At 38.8% G+C, this 17276-nt stretch overlaps 1 pseudogene across 1 annotated transcript; it reads left to right on the forward strand.

Moving 5' to 3' along the window:
• The first annotated feature begins 540 nt into the window (after positions 1 to 540).
• LOC148725673 (uncharacterized) lies at positions 541 to 12909 on the forward strand (annotated as a pseudogene). The gene is made up of 8 exons (XR_015991115.1): positions 541 to 684; positions 1225 to 1320; positions 2061 to 2193; positions 2580 to 4279; positions 4449 to 4538; positions 5964 to 6071; positions 6791 to 6837; positions 8002 to 12909. The product of XR_015991115.1 is annotated as an uncharacterized LOC148725673 (transcript).
• The last annotated feature ends 4367 nt before the right edge of the window (positions 12910 to 17276 follow it).

Genomic DNA, 17276 nt, shown 5'->3' on the forward strand with positions numbered 1-17276 from the left:
GAAATTATCAGTTTACGATTGAAAGGGACAAAATGTAAGAATTAAGCAACACTCTGGCGACGGACTGAATCAAGAGGAAGATTTAAAATATCAAATCACTTCTGTGTAATATAAAGTTATGGCAAGGAAGTAGAAATTTTGCATAACAAAAGCTTTATTCGATTTTATTATGAAGAGATTGAGGTTTGACGACGCTGAACATAAATTATTGTTGTTCTGGTAAGATAAAAAAAAACTTTTTTAATTGTCCCAAATCGGCCGTTTCGATCCGTGACAAACCTCAAAGTGGATCAAACTGGGTACTGGAGAACCGCTAGAAATTCGATCTTCGCAGCTTTTAAAATCATAGCTTCTTGGGAAAGAGGAACACCAAGATTAAAATATCAATGTCGGAATAAAGCAAAGATAAAAGACGATGGTTAAAGATGGAGAATATTGAAACAGACTGAAAATACCGAACTCGAACAATCTAGATTCATAGAATTCAACGTAAGTTTCTTCTGTTAGTTCACAAGAGGTATATTCCTCCCACTACAGTAATATTTGAACCTTCTTGAAGATGAGCACCGGAAAGGAACTGCCTCAAGGAAACTGCCTACCTCCAGATTCGTGCGGTTGGAGCAAGAGGGAAACTGACTCCACTTTCACTGCCCACGGACAGATTGTAAATTTTCTGCAACAAAGGTACGCGTTGAAGAAGTTAAAAACCTAAACTGGAGCAAATATAGGGCTGATGTTCGTTTTGCACGAAATATAAAACGACCTCAAAGCTGACATCCTCTGCTCGATCTCAGTGAGGAATTTCTTAAAAATGCTAAACCAAGGCATACATAGTCTTATAATATCTGTTGAGATCAAGCTGTTAAATCCAGCCACATTCCCTACACCTGAGAGATATATTTTTAAAATTTCTGCAAGTCACCTTTAAAACGGATCAGTAAGGTTTTTTGGTAGCAATCAGTTTCCCAATCCAAGCTGTTGGTACAAATACGGTTTATCTTTTTTACCTTCTTGCTTCTGCATCGGTTGGTAACTTTCAGCTAGTCGTCCAACTGTCAAACAGACCTCGGGCACCATATTAGTTAGGTCGGTTATCATATGGGTAGTTTGGGAGTAATATGGATTGGGGGGACAGAAATGATAACTGTGACTTCAAACTAAACTGAGAAATCCAACATTGTGGAAACTTACCGACAATTCTCCTATATCTTCATTTCACTTCAGCGTAAGAAGGTTTCCGCACACATCCAATCCAAACATACAGCGATGAATACCACGCCTTCTAGCTCAGAAGGCCTCCCTACAAAACCAGGCGGAGAGGTATAATTGACAGTTTCAGAGCTCATTAAGTTTACTTTGAGGCTTTAGCCCTTTCACTTCCAAGATCTCATTGATAATCCTATTTACTGTCTGCCATACAATTCTTATAATGTATGTTTGAATAATTTTCTTTTAGATCAAATAATAATCCCCCGATTTTCTTTTTCTTTATTCTCATTACTAATCTGCTTGATATTGTATGGATATTGTAAGGAGAAATTATGTCATGGTCACTCCGGCATGGGAGTGAAAGGATTAACTTAAGGTTGAATTTACAAATTCATGGGGTGTCCAAAGTGCGACACGCAATTGTCGAAATCTGGGGAATGTAAACCAAGATGAGTACCTTGAAAATAGCATAAAGAGAAATTTCAATCAAGTGCCAATGTTTTGATGTTCCTATGATCATATCAGTGTTTTAGACATGTTGTGTTTTAGGTTGTAATGTTACAATGGAATCCTAATAGTTAGAGGAATGGTCACAATTTGTTGAGAGATAATTCTTGGAAATTCTAGGGGATAAAAAAACGTCGTCTAGAGGCTAAGATCCATCAAGAAATTATTGTTTCAAACTGTTAAAACTATTTTAAGCCACCTTAAGGTAGCCGTGTGGTTGTCGGATAAAGCATCTTTACAAACATCACGTGTTTGATAGTCGCGAGTTTGATATATTGACCAAGATAAAAACCGGTCAACAGCGAAGTCTGAGGTCAACTGATGCTAAGCGCTTTTTCTTGAAGGAGGGGCAACCTATAAACACTATTGACGATCAGAAGACTGCTCCTGCAAGAAGTGAAAAGAAAAAGAAAAAAAAATAAGAATAAAAAGAGGTCGAAGAAGGTACATGGCGATGACGAGACTGCCAAGCAATCAGTGAGTAGCTCATGCAGATTTATCTATGAGTTAACAGCACAAAGCCTCAGCGCGAAACATTCTATCGTAATTCATAGATCGCTGTTTTCTGGCAAGCAAAAATCTCGCTTTTTGTTATGATTATTTTATATCCTTTTACTCCAAAAAGCAAAAGGATGCTATTTCATTTAAGATTACCTCCGGTGTTTCCTCAGCCTCCACAGTTCGCTATAGCCATTTGTATCATCTTCGATATAACTTCTTTTGAAAGATCACACGATAGCATGCAGCTTCATCCAGGGCTCAAACTAGTTTTATTTCGATTCGGAGCTAGGCGCTATCAGACCAAAGGGTCTCCAGGGAAATCTTTGATATATGGTTTATCTGATTGCTGCTTTGGTTTATAGGTGGCCAATGAAAAAGGTCCTTCGCCAGAAAGAAAACCTTCGCTATCAAGTGTTACAAAAGACGATGACGAAGCACGACATAGTGAGTTTTCCATCCGAATACCATGGTCTGAGTTTCAATTTCAATTCCTAAATCCTTTCGTGTTTCCAAGCAAACAATCTTAGTTCCATGGTGATAGAATGATTTCTTGACTAGGCTTAGTTCCTTATCCAGGAGACAGTAATTACGACCAGAAGACAAAGGAGAAGAGAAAGAAAAGGTCGGAGAAGGTAGATGGCAATGACGAGACGATTAGCCCAACAATAAATGGGTTGGATGTAAGCGACCTTTATAAATGAGTAACACGGTTCCAAAAATTAGTTCAGGGTCCATCAATTATTTGGAAAGCAAAAATGTTTATGTCTTTTCATGATTTTTATTACTTTTAGCCCTTTTGCTGTAAGGATCTAAAGAATACTGTTCCATCGCGGCATATTACCAATATTTCCTCAGCTTCCGTGGTTCGCTGGCAACCATTTAGATCACCCTAGATATGTCCTGTTCAAAGACCGCAACATAGCGACTTTATCCAAGGCTCGAACTAGGATTTTCATTTGGATTTGGAGCTGGGTGCTATCAGAGTAAGGTCTCTCCAACGAGATCATTTACCTGTGGGTTATCAATCAATCAATCAATCAATTTATTTAACGTGGTCAGAACGCTTAGGTAAAAGCTAGTTTACAGGTACGCCACGAAATAAAAAGAGAAAAGGAAGTTATAAAGCCTTGTGAAGGTATATAAATTTAAATAAATTGAGATTAAGAACTAGCTAATATTAAAATATAAGAATTTAACAATGTAGTCACCGAGTTGAATATATAAAATGTAATCATTAAAAGCAGGAAATATAATTAAGGATAGATCCTCACCGCGCTGGAGTTCCGTGAGATCTAATGTTTTTAAGTAATTTTTAAAAGTAGTAAATGTTTGTATCCTTCGAGACTCGTCTGGTAAAGCGTTCCATAGTTTCGATGCAGCATATCTCCATGATCTTAACCCGAAAGTTGTTGATTTTACTTTTGGGAGGTCCAGTATTGTGGTGCCCCTAAGGCTATAAGTGGAGCACCTAACTGTTATAAGATCACGTAAGCTTTTTGGTCCTGCATCACTGGTTAATATCTTAAAGACAGTGGACAATATTTTCGCTAATCGCTGTTCACGAAGACTTGAGAGACCGATACGCTTACAAAGTTCCTCATAGGGCGAGGACTTATCTCTAAAAGCAAAACGGAGCGCACGTTTGTTCACCAACTCTAACTTGTCAGCTGACTTCTTATTACAGAAGTGCCACGTTTCGGAGCAGTAATTAAAGTGTGCTAAAATGAAGGCTTTGTAAAGATCCCTTCTAGTCTCAAAAGACAACATTTTCTGCATCCTTTTTAACACAGCCACCTGTTGACTGACTTTTCTACATATTTTAGCAATGTGCTTTTCAAAATTTAATTTATCATCGATTGTCATGCCAAGAAGTTCCATTGTGTTGGATATGGGAAGTTGTGACTCCTCACACTTAAACACTGGTTCATCAGTTCCTTCGTGTTTTTCCTGATTTTTGCATTGGTTTGTAGGTAGTCAATGAAGAATGTCTGAAAATACCATTACAAGATGGAAACCCTTCGTCATCAAGTGTTGCAAAAGATGACGAAAGAAGCACCACACAGTGAGTTATCCATCTGAACGCTGTCGGATGATGTTTTTATTCCGATTCCTTAATCCTTTTGTATTTCTAAGAAAATAACAAATTCCACAACGCGAGAGTAATGTTTTAGTTTAATTATTTCACGAGCATTTTAAGCCTAGGTTTTCGTTAATGGTGTGCTCCTTTTCAGGAAGTACTAATGAAGATGGGTTTACCGCTAACCAGGACCAAGTCGCTTGGTCTTTGTGTGACCTGGCTGAAGATTTAAACTCACAACCAGGTACGTAATATACACAACGTTGGTATCGATAATTCAATCGACGTTGTTTATCTCTGCACTAACAGTGAAACGCTCTCTCATCTTGATTTAAATCTAAATAGGATACTTAAATGGTATCGGGCTTTAAGTTTGAAATCAGGGAATTTCACTGAAGAAATATCACCGGACATTCCTTACACTCCACATAAAACTAACTTCCTTTCTAAATTAGAGTCGTATTCTGCTGACTGAGGACGCGCTTTGAAATAGCAAAGGACTGTATCTTATGTTGCTGCTCATTACGAACTAAGTTCACAATTTTTTCTTTCACTTGCCATACTCTTCATCTGCGATTAAACCCCTTTCGTGGTTTGCAGCCGTGGAATGTAAGAGCTCCTTTTTCGAGCAATTATCTCCTCGATTCATGTGAATTGTAGCGCTGGACAACTTATCTCGTATCTGGTTCTCTGCGTGATCATCATAATCAAAATCTTTAACGACTTCCCTTCATTTCGTTACGCATTGAGCCTTGGTTTCACCATAGCGTTGTTCCATAATTTAGTCGAAAGATTTGTTGCTGACAACTCTAATTTATCTTCGGAATAAAGTAATCATGTAGGGCTTTCACTTCTTTGTCATAATCTTTGATTCCACCCGTGTCGGTCAACGTTTCGAATATAAAGAATGAAGACTGAAGTATTTAGAGCTCTTCTGAAGACTTTGTTGTCATCTTTGTCTGCTACCATGATCAGGTTCTTTCTGTCTACATACAAGGAAAAACTCTTCATCCATCGCTGCCATCTTCTTCTTTACTGCACTCTGTAGGTTATCTCTGTCAATTGATGCCATACACATAATTCAGTTAATAGAGGTTTTAGTAAAATCCCCTACGCCAGATGTCGTATTCCAACGCCATATTTAGACCGAGGAGATCGATGGGATTATTGTGCGCAAAGAACACACATTGCATTCCCCACCTAAAACACTCATACGCCATACCGAAATTTACTTCACAGACATAAGAGTGTCGCAGGATAAATCAATCGACCTTGTTTATCACTTTCTTGTCTCAAACTCTCTCTTTTTGCAATCTCAGTCTTGATTTATGTCATGAATGTATCCTGTGAAACATGTTCAGAGGATGAAAATTCCAGTGAAAATACAACTTGTGGAGTTGATTACAAGATACAGAAAAAGCTCGATTTTTCGAAGGGCTCGATAAGTCTCTTTTTTCTCTTCTTTCTTCTCTTCCATCTGCTTTAGGATTATCAACAAGGGAGTGATCCAAACTTGTTTTGAAAATAATTTTGAAAAGAAAGAGCTCTGGATATTTAAAGTACTTTACTGAAAACTAAGCTTCGTTTACAATGCCAAAATTTACATTTCATATTACCATTTTCTCCCGAATATTTGCAATTTCAGTGTTTCTTCTTTTTCTACCTTTAGACATTTTCGATAACGACGAGGCCTTTCACCGTGACATTGACCGCGACATTGATTGGTTTCATCCAAGCATCGCCTCCAACTCTGTCTGGCCATCTAACCATGAATCCTGTAAGTGCTTTAAAAAGCGTGTAGTCTATACAAACGATAGCTTCCATTTGGCGCAAAAATAAGCTCGAATATTTGTCTCCGGACATCATCTGTTGCGAACGAAGTTCGAGTAGGGCTGCGAGGTGCGAGGAACAAATTTTGTCCAAGGGCAATTATAACAGTATATTTTTCGCGAGGAGTGGAGGCTACTGTGCTTATTATCCTTATTATCCGCGCCAAAAAAGAAATCTTTACGAACAGGTTACCATTTGCAGCCTGGGATGTTTCTCTGGTACGACTTTATGAACTAACAAATATGTCCCTTTCTCTGTGACAACAGCAAAACGCTCTCTCATCTTACATTAAATCTAAAGTGGAGACTTGAATCTTTTTGGACCTGGGGTATAATATTGGGTAATATCATTTGGGGAATATTACCGGTCATTCCCTAAATTCCACATAAAACTACAACTTCATTCAGTTCAGAATGAGCCGCGTGTGCTGTTGACAGAGGACGTACCTTTAAACGGCAGAGGACTGTATCTTTGAACCAATCGAACCATGACCCTTGATTCTGTCTTTCTTCGGTCTTCCGATATCAATGCTGAAAGCGTCAGTTTATCTACTACGACAATAACTCTGTCGTGTGATAAATGACGAATACTGATGAACCACACCCATTTCTGATGATGCCGTTTGCATTACATTTTTAACTTAAAGATAAAATGTTTTGATTGCAGATGAAGCTGAAAGTGAGCATTACTTTTTTAGCTCCGACGAAGAAATAGTAAGTATACGTAGATTCGAAGATTCTACAATAGTTACTGTTGCGTTTTGTTATACATTTAGTAGACGTACTACCAAAAATCTGATTGGTCGAGAGCATTCAATCAATGAACAAGTTGACATGATAACCCAATATCTGCAGTTGATTTTGCAGTTATCATATCGAGTGTTAAGTCTGCCTAGTTTCCAAGCGCCTCGTCTGTGTAATTTTTCTAAAACTATTGCAAACTTAGAGAGCTCTTTCCCTAGAGATTGTTTTTCAAAAAATAATCAACCTCATCCAATAATAGCTTACCGTAGCTCAATCCCTTATGATGTATAGAGTGAGGATGCATCTAGATAAGACCTGAATGCACGGGATGCAAGTTTCGTACGTGTCGCGTGACAACTGACGAAATTCAAAATCGCCATTGACTTTGTAGAAAACCATAAGCAAGAAAACCGATTTTTTCCACCTACTCGGCCGAGTGGCTCTCTTTTTATTCCTAAGATATTTATTAAGTATACCTATACAGGTGTCTGGTATATTTGTCGGCTGATAATTTCCGCGGCTGAGGTATTATCTAAAAAAAAATGAGCATTGGGCCGAGAAGCAAAGTTTCGAGGGCAAATGTGAAATTTTGAGGACAATCTCTCAGCTAAGGTCATTGTCAGCCGAAATACCAACAAGCCAGAAGGGGTTTTATCTGTTTTATAACCCTCCAATTGATTTTCGTATACTGCGGTGACAGCGATTCCACCAGCAGTGGACTCCACAAAACGAGTTCGTTTTTCTCCCACGTAAAGTGAGAGAGTTGAAAAAGTGAAACTTAATTCTGAGGTGGCTTTTTCCTCTGGCTTTGTTTCTTTTCTACAGAAATAATTGAAGGACAAAGATCGACGTAAACGTACCACGTGACCCAAAGTAGCCAATAGAATCGCGCAAAAATTGATAAGTGGGTAGTAATCGTTCAGATCCCGTTTTGAGGTATATGCAATTGAAAAAATTTCACGTGTCAAGAGCGTGATAAATGATATCGTTGTTGATGCCATATCTGTCACTCACTCGTACACTTGCTCGTTCGCGAATGTTGTAACAACCAGGTGTGCACTTTGCAATTGATCTCAGCAAACACGTCTCTCAAAGCTGATACTTTTTCTTATTATTTTTTTCATTCTTTCTCAGGAAATCGGTTGCCAGTCCATCATAATACTTGATCAATTGTTGTTGTACATCTTTAAAGTATTCGGTGAACAGTCAATGGAGGTCGAATGTCTGGAAATAGAAGTATTTGACAGGACAGGTTGCAATTTTAGCACTTTACATGATAAGGTGAAAGAAACCGAGCTGGGATCACACGGTGTGGAAGATTTTATCGAGAACGATTCCAAGTATTTTGTGCTAATAGAATCCCGAGTGTATGCTACCTTTTATGTCTCCCCTTATCGGCTTCACGAGGAAAACGATCTTGATATTTCGAACTCTTCTATATCTTCTTATCGAAGCTTAGTAATCAAGTGCCAAGAAGCAAGAAACAAGGAATGCTCGCATCATTTTTCTCAGAAATAGTATCGTGGAGGACGAATTCTGGCCATTTGGAGTTCTGGATCTTCTACTTTGGTTTTGTCCTCTTCTCCAGCAGGTGGATCTCACGGGATGTTGGAGGTCGTCTAGGTCCCATCTCACCAACGCTCGCAATTATCAAGTAGTAGGCTACCTAGATCCTTCTTTCATTTTAATTTCCTCCAATCCCGCTGAAGGAATTAGTGGCATGCTCAGTTCAGGTCACTCGTTTCCGTTAAAAGTAGGTGGCTGGTCTATTCTTCATAGTGCAGTTTTGATTGGAAGCAAAGAACTGGTAGAGGAAATCCTTGCTTATGAAGAAAATATTGGTTTTTCATCTGATGAAAACACCCACATCAACAGTGATTATCAGTTTCAAACTTCGCTAGAGCTTGCAATCGTGCTCCACCGCTGCGATATCATAGACCTGTTTAAAGAGAAAATCCACTTTATCAAAAGCATAAGTCCCTCAAGGCTCATTCAGCTCTGTTTTTTGCCACAACATGGTATCAGAAGTTTCGACCACCCTATCGAAATCTTAACTTCGGATAAAGATACATTACAAGTAATAAGGAATTTGCACGATCATCAGGATTGCAGTTTGATAGAACTTCTTCAGATATTCCTGAGGGAATTCGACATAGACTATACGAAAGAACTTCTTAAAAGCTTTCTACAGCATTTGGAAGAATGTGCAGGACTCTCGTCGTGCTTTTTTTTGCTGGAATGAAAAAGAAATTTCTGAGGCAATGCAGACTTTGTTCAAAGAAACTGGGAGTTCAATTAAGGGGAAAATTGATGGATTTCCATACCTAATGTTCTCCATGCCAAATGTACAACTAGCAAAATTTTTCATTCAAGAAGGAGCCCAAGTTGACGAAAAAGATCAGCAAGGACGCACTTGTCTTTTTCACGCTATAGAAAAAGCGCTGCAAAGTGCTTCACCTAAGAGTTGGAACGTGTTTGTTTATCTCCTGCTTCAAAACGGAGCCAACATTAACTCCAGGAACGACTTAAGTGAAACTCCTCTTCCGTATAGTTTGTCCTTCCGATGTAGCCGATGTGATCTTCATGATGCTCTTTTCCCCATATCTTGCGATGCTTCCGGGATTCAAGTTATTGAAATCTGGCGTATTCTCTTGGAGGCTAAGGCGAGACCTAATGTTAAAGACGAAAAGGACAGGTCTCTTCTGCATTTTCTCCTATTCCTTTTACAAAAGAAATATTTGGGAGTATCAGAGGGGTTCCAGATAGTTTGCAATGGCACTTCCACCTTGAAAGGATTTGAAATCAACTCCAGAGATACGGAAGGGAACACTGCTTTACATATGTGGGCAAACCTAATGCGCGTGGCAGTCAGTGATGAAACGATTAAAATTGGGATTGAAATCGTTTCCCATGGTGGAGCTGCCAATTCAAGAAACGACAAGGGAGATACGCCTTTCCACGTATTGATTGAGGGAACCGTCTTTGCTGGAAGACTTGGTCGAATCCGATCAATTTAGTCAAATTCTAGCCTTGGGAATGAATCCTTGGATTGCAGATTGTGATGGAAAGAGCCCATTTGAAGTCCTTGTAGAAAACGAGTCTTTTGGAAGTGCACTCACTCTTCTTAAGGCAGTTTTCGAAAACGACAAAAATCGGGACATGGCTGAATCTGCGAGGCGTTACAGAGATCAGCGTGGAAACTCTCTTCTTCATATGTTATGTATTGTTAACAATGAAAGAGTCCTAGAAATCTGTGACTATTTGCTTGACAATGGATGTAACGTTAATGCGCAAAATGAGTGCAGACAAACACCTCTGCACTTGCTATGTAGCAACATAAGTGAGGCGGGACCCTCGATTTCCAAAGAAGCAATCAATTTCATTCAACTTCTTCGAAAATACAATGCTGATGAGACCCTCTATGATGTTCGTGGGAATACTTGCAAGGATTTGCTATCTAAATTTCAAACCTTTCGCAAAAAGATTAAATGGATTTCTGAATCTATCCAACATAAGGATGCACTGTCGGAGGCGGTGCGTGGTGAGAATTCTCAAAAAGTTGAAAATTATCATTATTACAATAAACCAATTGGAAAAGGTACATTTTCTTGCGTGTTTCCTGCTGTCGATGGAAGGGATGGCCGAGAGGTAGCACTGAAACGTCTAGAAAAGGCAAGACTAGAGAAGAGGGGAGATATGCTACAGAGAGAAGTAAGGTGCCTCTTAAAATTGACAAGTTGTTCTTATGTTGTTAATTACATCGCTTGCACAAGAGATTCCAACTTTGAATACATAGTTGTAGAACCGATGGAGGGTTCTTTAGACAAGTATCTCAGTTACAATGAAGAATGCAGTCAGGCCTCCACAATCTGCTCACAGATTGCTGGTGGCTTGGAATTTTTACACCAAAGCGATGTTCTCCACAGGGATCTTAAACTTCAAAACATTTTGTATCGGAGAAAGCCACATTTTATTGTAAAAATTAGTGATTTTGGACTCAGTAAATTCCTGCAGCAAAAGAGTGGCAGCGAATCTGTAATGCATTCAAAGGCGGGAACGCGTCGTTGGATGGCCCCTGAGCTTTTGGTAGAGAACACTAAAGAGCACAGTAAAGCCACCGACATTTACAGCTGTGGTCTTCTTTATTACTATGTCGGTACGGGAAAGAAGCATCCTTTTTACAGCTCTGATGAGTTGCTAATGTCAAATTTTCAAGAAATAGAGAAAAGCATTCAAAGGAACAAAATATGTTGGTGCTCCTCTCTTTCTTCAGAGGCCGTCTACCTCATAACGGAAATGCTTTCAGAAGATCCAGAAAGACGACCAGCAGCTTCCTCCTTACTGAAATTTCCTTTCTTCTGGTCTGATCGTACGAAAGTGGACTTTCTGAAATTAGTAGGAAATCAGAAAGAATTTGAAAAGCCAAGAATTCTGGTACGTCAATTAAGTGGAGTGGAAGGAGATCTCGAAATGCTTTGCCATAGTCATTTTCGCGCAACCTCCATTGATTGGGTAGATAAAATCAGACATATTTATGATAATGTTACATCTAGACACCCCGAACGACGGTACAATACCCGATCTGCTGTTGAACTTGTACGGTTTATCCGAAATTCGCACTGCCACGCTTATGACCTTTCACCGAAAAACAGAAAAGACCTTTTACATAATTTTATTGTTCTTAAGCGCTTTCCGTATCTCGTCACAGAACTTTATAAAGCCGTAAAGGGTTATAGTTCATGGACAAATAGGAAAGACCTGTGTCATTTTTTCAAAAAATGAAGATGCGGAAGAAGTTACGAGTGAAATGTTACACTAGCATCAGCAGTGAAGTGTTACACCAGCAGTAGTGGAGTGTTACAACAGCAGCAACAGCAGAGTGTTACACCATCAGCAGTAGTGGAGTGTTACGCCTGCAGCAGCAGTGGAGTGTTACACCGGTAATTTTGACGCACATGGTAGTCGGGTTACCCAGTCTGCCGGGTAGTGTAACCCTGTTAGCCGAGGTGACAATTTGCCATGACAGAACAGAAAAGTTACCATAATACTGACACATCCTCTGGGAAACGCCTGATTTTTGCGCGAAGCTTTCTCGAAGTCTATTTTGGTTATGCTACTTTATCAAAAGAAATCAATCAACATATCGAGGCGGGAATTCCTGCATAGTTTAAAAAAATTCATAGAGTAGGGTCAGGATCACCTTCAGGCGTAAATAAAAGCGAAAACCGTCACCTAACCTAAAGCAAAAAATCAGAGGTGGTTTGAAGATTTTTTACCGTCGTTGTGGTGACTTGGAGAGTCAAAAGCTGAACATTTCATTAGCAAACCCATTTTGCCGTGAACCATTGTAAAGTAGCAGCATCGTGAGTTCAATTCGATCACACGACGAGAAGTGACCAAAACACTTTGAGATTACGAATTTTTACCACCATCGCTATGCTTCTTATTATGTACGATGGTGAACAATAGCGATTTGAAACCTATAAGCGTCAAACGGGAAGGACTGAGTGCGAAAACTCACGGTGTGACCTTATGTCATACCCCACTGCTGGACTCTGATGGTAAAAGTGAGTGAGTAAATGTGTTTTAGAACAATAATAATTAACATTTCAGAAGAGTTTCTTAACCTTAAAGAAATTAACCGTCAGCCATTAAATGACCAAAATTAGCCGTATAAAAGCCCTAAACCCAATGAGACGCTCCGATTTACCACACCAACGTCACAGTGTTTTTAATCCATTTTTAGCTCTCTCCGGCTTTCTCTCACGGAATGAGCGTGAGTAAGGCGGAAATCACACAAGGGCATGATCCTGATTTATTTTGTCTTTGCTCTCGCCTCATTGCGGGATTCCTGCTTGACCAAAGACAAGACCGCCACGCAGGCTAGAGCCCCACAGAAAGGCATTCTTCTTTTACCTGATAAGTGGTAATGGGTATTCTCATTTCCAGTTTGAAGGATAATGTATAAATAATATAGGGAGAAGTTACTTGTTAATCACTTCTGGGAGTTAAAAGGTTAACTGATGGCGTCCATAATTGATCTGTTAAGTTCCTCTTTAGACTAACAATGTGGTAAAAAGACAATGTTTTTTTTTTCGGTAGCGGAAATATATGTCACATAGTTCCGAAGCACACTTCTCTATTAATTATGAGCCCTTTCGTTCTCAGCTATGGCTTCCGTTTTCAGTGATCCGATTTCATCTAAGAAATAGCCTACAGGACAGGCGTGATTTTTTGCGTTTTACTGGCGAATGGAGACTCGAGCCAACTCGCGCTTGACCTCCGTTGGACAGAAAAACGCAGAAAAATTACGCATGTTCTGAAGGCCATCCACCAAACACTGACCAAAAGCCTGGTATCTAATTTGCTTTTATCGTTACCAGTCTGCAGTGATCCGAAACGTTACTATCATTTTCGTTTTTAAGACCACATGATTTTGGGTGCGAAGAGAAAAAGAACGAAAAATGGAATCAAAATAGAATATTTTCGAGGATTCGCAATGAAAAAAAAAATCGCATTTTCTGTTTGCATTTTTTCTGAATTACAGAGACTGTCCTTTTGTCCATTGTTTGCATGAAGCTACAGCATCATAATGTCCACTTCCTGATCGAATATATGCTGCATGAATAGGGATGGTTGATAATATTTCTATCTGTGGTACAAGTGGAAGTTTTGGGCAATCAATGACTGATGTAAATAGCACAATGGGACATTTAAGTACATTACAAAGTGCAAGAGGTACACTGTTCCGAGGTACACTGTTCCGAAGTTCACAGTAAAAAAATCCAGACTCAAGAAAATTCTTTGCCATATCTTCAAATAAACTTTGTTCTGTGTTTGTAAGAAAGCTGGTATACTCATGACTGTTGTCCCCATCGATTAATCGCGCGGATGCGAACTCGTCCTCGCGAAAATGAGCCTGTGAGTCAGCGGTATAGTTAAAAACGCCTGACCGGATATAAAAGTGTAAGCTGGAATTGCAAAAACCAGAAATAAACCATGCTAAGTTGATGAACTAATATCTTGAAAATTAGTTCGGTGACCTACCCTGATTTTTTGTATACAAATTATTTACATCATTACGCATTTCTAAAGAAAATTTGAAAAAAATTTATCTGGTGGAAATTTTTTTACATTTTAAAACAGCATTTTCCTAAATAATTCAAGTTCTACTAGGTAGGTTTTTTTTTATATCACGTATACAGGTAGAGAATGTGATGACGTTTAAGAAATTTGAAAAAAAAAACTAGGTCACCGACTTGGTTTTTGAGATATCTTTCAAAAACTGAGTTTTAGAGGGTCTTTTAGCACTACTGTACTGTTGCCATGGCAACAGATAATGCTTGACGAACCCCCTTAAAAGATTGCCCTAACATAGTGTTATGCATATCCTGATGATAAGTTTGACAGTCCTGATATTTTTTACTGATTGGGGCTTGCTGTTCATTGTTGAAAACTCTTTCGAGCCTCCTTAAGAGGAACAAATTATTAAAAAATTTCTAATGTACAGCTCTAATCAGAAGTTTCGATCGGATAGTTATCGAACAACATCTACCACTTTGATTTCAACAGATAAGGCGTGGCTTAAGAATAAGAGGCTAAAAATGAATTTAAGGAATGACGAACAAATCTTTTTCTGTGCTACTGACGAAAACTTTTTTTCTAAGTGATTTAATCATTTGCAACGATCGTGTTGCCCTATATACGATTCCGAAATAAATTCCGGGCCACAACATTTTCCTCTACCACTCTCCTGCCACTATTTGGGTTCTAGCATAAATTATGCAAATTACATACTTCACAACCTGATAAAGATCTTAACAATAGATTTGTGCACCACAACGCTAGCGCTGGCGGTTGGTGGTTATTTTAACATTTTTTACACTTCCTCCCTTCAATTTCTACGCATCGTTGCTCGTAATATGTAAATTTAGCAAGACGTAAGGCTTTGCATAGGCAAAAGTCTAGGTATTGCTCTTTTGCCAGACCGATGAATCAAAGATCAAACGCTTTTATTTGCGAGCGTTTACAATTTTGGTGCTCCACTTGTGCAGTTTATATTGCCTAATTGGTAGTTATGTCGGACGATATTTATATCGATGTAAACTACCTTACTGAATCAGAAAGGGTGCCATTCTTCAAGTACTTGCCAAGGACGAGGAACTTCGAAAACAAGAAAAACGTCGTATTAGGTAAACTTTGATAAAATCAATGTTTGGTTTACATCTTACAGGCCGCACACTTGCATCCTTTACTAATGTTTTCATGTATAAACGCAATATCGCTCTAAAGTTATTCAGTGCAGTGCCCTAAGATAACTTTTTGTTGTTGATATAGCACGAATCGTTATTTCTTGTAGTGTGTTGAAGAATAAACTTGATGAAATGAAGAAGAAGGGAGCTAGTAAAGAGGAACTCGAGTCATCTCGTGTTTTTGCAAGATGTCGAGTACCGCTTGGTTTTATTTTGAACTGTGGAGCACTATCACACAGTAATCTCGTGTGTGGGAAATTAACGTCTCCTACCCCAACCCTGCAGGAGACGGGAACTCCATTTACTCGTCCCTATCCGAGAAGACTAGAATATCTAACCATTTCTTGATGTTATAGAAAGGTAGCAAATTCTTCTCAATTATTTTAAGACCCTGAGTGTTGGTCCGGCCGGGGCTCGAACCCTCGACCTCCCGCACAACAGTCCAGCGCTCTATCCATTGAGCTAACCGGGAGGCGGTTAAGTAGTAGTTGTAATAACAGGTACAAGCAAACGTACCAAAGACAAATAATGGAGATCTACAATCGATTAATATCAATGAAGACTTAATTCAAGATAAATTGTAAATGAACCAATCATGTTGGACGGTCTCAAATACTAACAAATCACAATTTCTTCGATTTCCACTCCCTTTGTAAACATCACCATTATTATGAGCTTAAGTCAGGCGTTATTCTGTTAAAGAGAGATAACTTGTTGATAAAACTGCAAGTATATGAAATGAACAAATGTTTTCATATTTTAATTTGGATATATCAACAAAGTTGAAATGGTAAATTGGCAACCGTAACGATTACAAAAGCTGACGTTTCGAGCCTTACGGACACCCGTTCTTAAAGGCACAGAAAATCAGAAAGGTGGAATGGCGAAAAATCAGTTTAGAAAAGTAAAATTCTCAACCAAGCGAATGATTTCCAAAATGAAAAGGCACCGCACGTCGGCGCAAAGTGAGTGTTGTTATAGTGTTAATGAACTAGGATTTAATTTATGTTATTCTTTGTTTGCACGTGACGTCGGCATAAATTAAAAAACCGGGGTCAGCCATGTTGGTGGATAACCACGCGTTACAATCCCTGTAACATAACTGTCTGAAGTGTAAGTTGAAGGTGTTACGCATATACTTGTCGATGTCATGCATTCTAAATAGCTGTCAATACTTGTAATTAGGCATGGGAATGTAGACTATTTGAAGACTTGTGCTGTAGTTTGGATTGCAATACCTTTATTTTGTGTGAATGGTAAATTTTTTTTGTTGGATACTACACCACCCACGTGCTTTGCGGAAGCCGGTATGATCGTTTTACAGTTTTAGTTTCCCCTCTTATCATGCCACAACTCTGTGTTGTCTTTGGTTGTTTTGAATTTGGTTGTGTTACAGGTATGAACAAGCAAGCAATTGAAAAGTGGTTATTGTTTAAGCTTTCAAGGCTGTGTGTTTCTTATGTAATAAAAATTTTCCAAACTTGGCGCATTCGTATATAGTTAAGTTTGAGATTCAGATAATTACTGATACTTGTGGGATTGATGCTGTGTTTTCTAAATAGTGATAATAACAACACAAACTGGGGGATAACCACCCACCTACTTTGCGGAAGCCAGTATTGTCTCGTTGGTAAAGACAAAACCAGGTGAGTCTCTGGCTCCTATCGGCAAAGCTGCCATAGTGTGCTATGTAGTCACCAATTTATCAGATTCCATGCATTGTACCATTTGATCGAGGTGAACTTACAACCTGTTTCATTCCAGGTAATTCATGTAAATTTTTTCATATAAAGGGTGTAGTTAAGGCTAGCCAGAATCTGTCATTAAAGAACTTCAGTAATTCTCAAGTTGACAAAAACACAGCTTTAAGGTACACCATCGACAAGCAACATTTGTTTAGTTTGTGTCACAGATGCTAGTCGTTAATAGATACCTATACGACAAACAACCGTAAAGTTCAGTTAGCATTTTGACAAAGAAAGGAGCACCCTCAAAGTAATATTTTGGTGGTCGTGGTACAATTGAATAACCTTGACATTTCAATCATGATTGCTCAGTTAATTTTTTCTATAAAAAGTTGCACAGATCTAGTTTCCTAAAGGCTCTTCTTTCAACTTGAAACATGACATATGATACCATTTTATCTTGCACAAATCA

The sequence above is a fragment of the Stylophora pistillata genome, chromosome 8 (assembly GCF_964205215.1).
Source record: "Stylophora pistillata chromosome 8, jaStyPist1.2, whole genome shotgun sequence".
NCBI lineage: Eukaryota > Metazoa > Cnidaria > Anthozoa > Scleractinia > Pocilloporidae > Stylophora > Stylophora pistillata.